Raw genomic sequence first — 7,798 nt, forward strand, 5'->3', positions numbered from 1 at the left:
TGACATATCGGTTGGGAAAAAAGTGGTATCGAACATCCCTAATCCTTACCATGCGCCATGACGTGCATGTATTCTGAAAAATTCAACAGACTCGCTTTCATTTTTTTTACAGGCAACATATAACAATTCCATGTTTCAATCATAAGAATAATAGTTTCCAATAAGAATATAACTATTATCATGTTAAAGCATTCATTCATTATCAGTCACTCGGGCTGGAGGTGGCGGGCAAATAAGGTGGAGGGAACCGCCTCTGAATTTTGTACACAGGAAAAACCCACAGGATCACTTCAATAATAATAATAATAATAATAATAATAATCATCATCATCATCATCATCATCATCATCATCATAATAATAATCATCATTATCATAATAATAATAATAATAATAATAATAATAATAATAATAATAATAATAATAATAATAATAAATATTTTCTAATGTACACAGATGTCAAGTCATTGAGTTCAAGTCAAAGTCAAGTAAAGTCTTTTGTTTAAGGCATAAAATTAACGATTTAAGTCTACTCAGTCGAAGTCATGTGATCTGAGTCCCCCACCTCTGGTAAAAGAATATACAAATAGAAAAGGCTCCATTTTCATTTGAAATCAGAAGTAACAATTCTCCATGGAACAATCGACAGACACCAACCACCGTGTCTAGCTGACTCACGCATTCACAAATAAAGGCTTCCTCTCAATTCAACGCCTTAAGTAGACACCTGGTACTTTGCAGTTGAGTACATAAGGGCAGTGGGGAAAACAAGACACATTTCCGGGGAGACAATGGAACAAATGTGATCTAAATTAATTTTCTCATAACTCATTCTTGGTCTGTCTCTCTTGGTAAATTAATACTAATGCTCATATTAGTGCACCATATGCTATAAAAGCTATTGTAGCCTTTTATCGAGGACAGATTCAGTTGCATTTTTTGACAGTTCGCTTGTCAGTGGAGATTTTTTTTTTAATACCACCAGCCATCAATGCTAAATATTGACACTTTAGGCAGGAATTTTTCTCCCCGGACAACCCTGAACTCTACTAGTGCAATTTGCAATGCTGAATATGAAATGTGATGGGTAAAATGAGTGCTAAATGCATCTTTAGAAACCAAATGAGCAGCCATTTCTTTGGATTTCCAAACCAATTAATGCGCGTGTTCTGATCAAAGCATGCAGGTGCAAGTGTTTATATGGTGTATCTTCAGCCCTAATGTTTCCTGCCAGCCAGCTTTTCTGTTGGCTAATCATGTGAATATTCTGGCATAGAGGAGGCATTTATTAGCATCCCACTGGAATAGTGACAGGCTGAAAAATTTGCTTTTTGCATCACCTTTTCCTCCTCATTATGCATCTAAATGAGGAAAAGCCAAGTTGGACACAAAAGTATTACAATAGCACTTTCTTTTTGGGTGAAAGCTTCCCAGCTCACTAAACTAAACAGACATTTTATTTAAATTTTGAGGAGGAAAAATCTGATAAGAAGTCAAAAGCACAAATAATCATCCATTTTCTTGACCGTTGTAAACAAGGAGACTGAAAAAAAATATTTTTGTGTAAAATAAAATCTATGTATTTTGTGATTTACAGGTGATCCGTTGATTGTTTACGTTACCCATAGTCAGTCAAGGAAAGGTAGTCGAATGTTCATCCCTGATTAATACTAGGGATGTAACGATATCCAAACATCATATGATAAATATCACCATATGAACCTCGCAATACGATAATTATCACGATATTGTGGTGAGGTTGACAATATAAATTTTTGGGGGGTAATAAGTCACTATATTAAAAATAATAATAATAATAATAAATAACAATTAAAAAAAAGCTCAAGGGGGTGGGGCTTAATATTGTATTTTTGTACATACTGTAACAGCAGTGATAGGTAAACAGGCTTGGCCATGTGATTGTCATGGGTTGCTATTGGTTCAATGGTGCAAAGCATCATGGTCTATGTAGTTCACAATGTTGTGTTTGGCTGAACCGGGCCAAAAGTATAATGTCTTTTTTGATGGAGATGTTAAGAAATATTTGCTGGTTTGACTGATTCATAGGGGTGGTGACCGCCGCAGTGGCCAAAACATTCCAAATTGAAATTCAACTGCATTAATAAACTTACCACCAGAGGCTGCTAGAACTGCACAAATGGAATACAACCTCGCCTTTTTAACAGATGTGCTGTTTTTAATATCGAGACATGATGATGACGATATTGTGGCACTTTTAATATGGCGATAGCACAACATTGCCGCTATCATTACATCCCTAATATTAAAGGCTGCAAATAGTAAAACAAAAAGACTAGTGATGCACTGAATATTCGGCCACCGGAAAATTTCGGCCGAAATAAAATTAAAGAACATGGCCGAAAAAAACTCTGCAAGCAAGCGTCTTTTTTAATTAAACAACGAACGTGGGGGTGAGTGTCGGCCTTTTCTTCTCGATGGCTTTTCTCCGTGTGAGTTTGCAGCAGCAGCTTCCGGGGTCACAACATTTAAGCGGGTCGAAAAAACTGAACTGCCGTGTAACTGCAGTACAGGTGAGACACTCTTTCTCCTGCAGCGCCTTCCCTTTTCTTTTTTTATAAGAGCCCCTCGAACGCTTCCACTTTTTCACCAGCATCCCGGTGGGCGTGCTAAATACTTTAGCTAATGTTAACACTATTGCTATCAACCGTTTTAAACACAGAAACACTTTGCAGTCAAGCCGATTAGCTCGTGCGAACAAAAGTATTTATTTATTTTTAAACGTTGGTGAATATGCAGATACAGACGCTCCCCTACTTACGAACATTCGAGTTACGAACAACGGTACATACGAACATTTCTGCGCGTACAGTATGTCGAAAAATGTTCGGAAAGAGATGCTGTAAGTTAGATTTTGTATTGCGCGTAGTGCTTCTTTCCACCGCTAATACCGACGATTGGCGCTGTGAGAGCTCATTGGAGGCTGAGCAACGTGGCGAGGAGGAGGAGGAAGAAACGCCGGTCCCCATGAAGCAGGAAATAACTTTTGAAGCCGATTCCAGCGACGACGAAGAATCTCTCATGATATAAAATCCTCCTCTTCCTCCTCCTCCATCATCTCCTTAAGCATCGAGTACATCTTCCAAAAGTAAGTTAAACTTCATTTTATTTATCTTATTACGTACATGTACATACTGTGTGTGTCTCTCGCTCTCTCTCTCTAACATACGTAGTACAGTACAGTACTGTACGTATTCTCTCCATTTTATTAAAAGTTTTTTTCAGTACAAACCAATGCAGGTTACTTGTACAAGCCTTAAACATACTTATATAAACCTTCAATATACTTATATAGGCTTTAAACATAAATTATAATACAAAATATAGCACTGAAGCAACTTACGAACAAATTCACCTTACGAACGATCGTCCGGAACGTAACTCGTTCGTAAGGTGGGGAGCGTCTGTATATGGAAATTTTATGTGCGCTGCACCTTGTGCCGCCGCACGCATCCGTCCCCGCCTGTGCGAACTTCATTGACTAGAAAATGCTCAAACCTTGTTTGGTGTTTAATGTCTGCGGTATTTGCACATTTAAATTTATATTGTGCTTGGTTAAAATATCAGTGCTAAATAAATATTTTATAATAATATTATAATTTTCATTAATTATAATAAATGCATTTTTTGACCAAGCATTTTTAATTTTCGGTTTCGGCCAAACTATTTTCATTTTGGTCCATCCCTAATAAAGACATAACACAAAAGAAATTTGTGTTTTGCACGTTTCCATGTAATTGCCACACAAGAGCAAACGGATGCTAACCAAAATGGAACGTGTTCAAACTTCTTACTAAAATGTTGGTTAACATCCAAGTTACAGGACCTCAGTGTGTTCGGCCACTCAACGTTTGCATCTTGACGACAATGAATACCCTTCCATATGCACATGTATCATCTCCCGTATGCGGCTTCACTTCAATATAATAAAAGAGAAAGTATAATAATATCAGACTGTACCTCAACAACTAAATAATGATTCATTATGTGTGTGTGTGTGTGTGTGCGCGCACATGGGAGCACTAGGCCTCAGCTGCAAAGGGTCTTTAATTAGAAATGGATGACCTCCTGTGGGATGATCTTGAAATAGCCCACAATGGATGACTGTTTTTCACGAAAATATATTCAACCATTCAATCTGGCTATTCTAGAGAGTAAACATCAATTTTGTCGATTCATCGGCAAGCATGTGAAACCTTCTTCAAGCAAATTGAGGCCAAATTCATCACCATGGAAACCCGGTATTACTTATTTGTCGTTTTAGAGAACATTCCGAGTGACTTAAAGAAAGGATCAACGTTTTCTACAATCATGTCCTGTTCATGTCATTCTTAAAGCGCTCACATCGCCAGTGGGCAGACGCGAAGGAGCTGTCAGCCATCTGCTGAGTGACACGATCGTCAGGAAAATGTCATGTGACTTGAGGAGCTTGCGGCGACAGCGACCGGCGTCACATAGAAAGGGCGAGTTTAACTCTTTTAAGACAGGCAGCAACTGACGGGTGCACAAGTGCCCAGCCGCGTTTTCACCCGCATTCAATATAAAAGCCATTCATAAAGTTGAACACGTGCATGATATTATGGAGCCAATCCTGCTGTGGCTTTCATGCCAGTAAAGTCAGACGTTTTATTGCAGGCCCACACAGCTCCGGTCTCATAAAATCCTGTAAGCTTTGTTTTGTTTTATTGTCAAGCAGCATTTAAAGCCAGTTACACACACTAAATTATTTTTAAACTATAAAAACTGACTGAAACTACATTTTATGTTTACAAAACTAACTAAAACTAACTATAATTATAGTAAAAATATCCTTCGTTTTAGTCTTTGGTAATTCACAATGTTGCAGACAAAACAAAGATTCATAGACATCTTTTATGTAACAATAAATAATTAATTTTACTGTATTAAATGCAGTTGTGGGGGGGAAAAAATCCAAAATGTGTTGATCAAGGTTATTTTAGTTAACTAAAACTAACAAACAAAATAACGAAAAATAAATTCAAAAAAATTTTTGTTAACGAAATAAAATAAAAACAAAAATGCTTTTAAAAAAAACGAAAACTAACTGAAACTACATTTTATGTTTACAAAGCTAATTATAATTATATCAAAAATTGCCTTCGTTTTAGTCATTAATTTAATGCATGAGCCTTTGGGGATGATTTTAAATGTGAATTTAAGTAGATTTATTTTTTATATTAACCGGAATAAGGACATTTTAAAGTGTGTCACACAAAAGTGATGCCATTTAGCAGCAGCCAATAGAAAAGCACCTTCAGAGGACGGTGCTCCCATGATTGTTTTTTAAATATTGTGCACCAGTAATACACTTTTTTTTTCTTTTTTTAAACTAAAACTGAAACTAACTCAAACTAAACTTAAACTAAGCATTTATGAAATAAATCAAACTAATAAAAAACGAACAGAACCACTTTGAAAATGTATTAAAACTAATTAAATGTAGCAACCAAAACTCAAAACGAAATCAAAACAAACTAAAATGAAAAGTTCCAAAACTATAATGTTTTTTTTTTTTATGGGGGTTTTTTCACGTTTTTTTTATGTTTTTTTAATTTTTTTTATGTTTTTTTAATTTTTTTTATGTTTTTTTAAGTTTTTTTATGTTTTTTAAATATTGTGCACAAGTAATACACTTTTTTTTTTTAACTAAAACTGAAGCTAACTAAAAATAAACTAAAACTAAGCATTTATGAAATAACTAAAACTAATAAAAAACTAACAGAACCACTTTGAAAATTTATTCAAACTAACTAAATTTAGCAACCAAAATTCAAAACGAAATCAAAACAAACTAAAAGGAAAAGTTCCAAAACTATAATAACCCTGGTGAGAACACATGCTAATGATTATTTTAAGGAATTTTAAAACGTGCCGGAGGGGTAGAACTACATCAAAATAGAATATAAATTTTATATGGTCTCTACAGTGCAGATTTTTGCCTATTACTGTCGGGCCTGGAAGGTGTCTAGTACCAATTTCCAAATATAAGCAGGATTTCACTGTAGTAGTATTAGAGGAGGAAACCGTAAAAGCTTGGCTAACTGTTTGCTTGCCCAGTTGCTAGAATTGGTTCCTTATTGGCTAAATGTTCCGTAATATGTAATATGTCGGCCAACTTCGCTGTTAAGAATTTGACACCGTAAATATTAAACAGATTTAACATTTACGAGTGTCAACCACAGCCATCTTGCAAGCAGCAAGAGGATCGACGTTGATTTGAAAGGGTGTGAAAAAGGCTCAAATTAGACCCGAATATTATGAGTATATTTGGGAAACCCTTCTCAATACAAAAGGTAGCTTATTTTCCTGCAAATCAAAGTCTGCAACGTACCATCTCCAAGTGATTTAAATTTATTCCCACTTATCGACTTTTGCTAAGATAGTAGGACACATATAGCAGTAAAAGTAAACAAAATGCAGTTCATGATCTGTGTGGGTTGTTTCTCCCTATCTTTTGGTGGGTGTAAATGCTGCTAGGTCTTTGTCTAAGTCCACATTCAGAGCAGAAATTGTCTAGTACAGTATTAAGAGTAGACTTTACACAGATTCGATTTTGTGATTGTCTTTAATTTTGTCCATGTTGTCATTTTGACGCTTTATGATTGACAGTAGTTGGTAGTTTCGCTTTGTCAGTATAAAAAGGTTTATTTGACAACAGTTTTTTGGGGGATTTGTTGTCAGGACAATGAGGAAGTCCAAGGTAATGGTCTACAAAGGAGAATAGAAGTATTAAACAAGTTGAGGAAAACCTTGGTGGAACCATTCCTGAACTGTTGATTCCAAGATCTTCAGTACAAACAATATATGTCAACACATTTCCAAGGTCTGGAAGACACAAACTGTCAACCTCGGATGACAGAAAATTGGCAAGGATGTCCAGGAACGACCCAAAAAGCACCAAAGCTCGAGCCTACCATGAACTTGAAACAGCTGGAACATCAGTGTCACTCTCCAAAGTCCAGCCAGTTTGAATTCTCCATGGACTGAGAGGGTGCCAACCACGAAAGAAGTACGCCCGCTCTGAAATTGACACCTTCAAGCTTAACTGAAATTTGCAGATGCCCACGGGGATCTTCTTTTTCTTTTCTGGAGATCTGTTGTGATATTGTTCTTTCGGTAATTTTACCGATTTGACATGTCATCATCATTGCTCTCTATTTTATTTTATTTTTTATTTTTATTTTTTTGTATGTGGGTGAGAATGTGTGCGTGCATGTGTGCGTGTGTGTGTGTGTGTGTGTGTGCGTGTATTCATTAGTTCACCTAAAACCTATTAAAAAATCCCATACCGTTCACCTAAACCGAACACTTCGAGCCAGAGTCGTGAAGCCGTCAGGAGACCCGAGGAAGGACCAAAGGAAAGAAAGGAAAGTGAAATCCAGCACCGACCAGACACCACCCACCAGGCCACCAACCAGAGTCCTTCACCAACCCCAGATACATCTAAATTCCAACAAATCTGGACAAACCTTTTAATGGGAAGATGAGAAAAAAAGATTGAGCTATTTGGCCTCAATAGCAAAAAAAAATTTAAGATATAAATGTATTTCATCCATTTTCATCAGGTCATCATTTTTCACCACTCCAAGCAAGTTGACAAAAATACCCATCTCTCTTTTTTCTCTTTTGTAAATTGCTTTTCCAGAAGCTTCAGTCATATGCATGCAGATGGCCGTTTATATGGCAGGCACGGAATTATGGGATGTGTGAAATAACCCCGTCGTCGTGTGTAATGTGCT

This window comes from Vanacampus margaritifer, chromosome 5 (assembly GCF_051991255.1).
Source record: "Vanacampus margaritifer isolate UIUO_Vmar chromosome 5, RoL_Vmar_1.0, whole genome shotgun sequence".
Lineage (NCBI taxonomy): Eukaryota > Metazoa > Chordata > Actinopteri > Syngnathiformes > Syngnathidae > Vanacampus > Vanacampus margaritifer.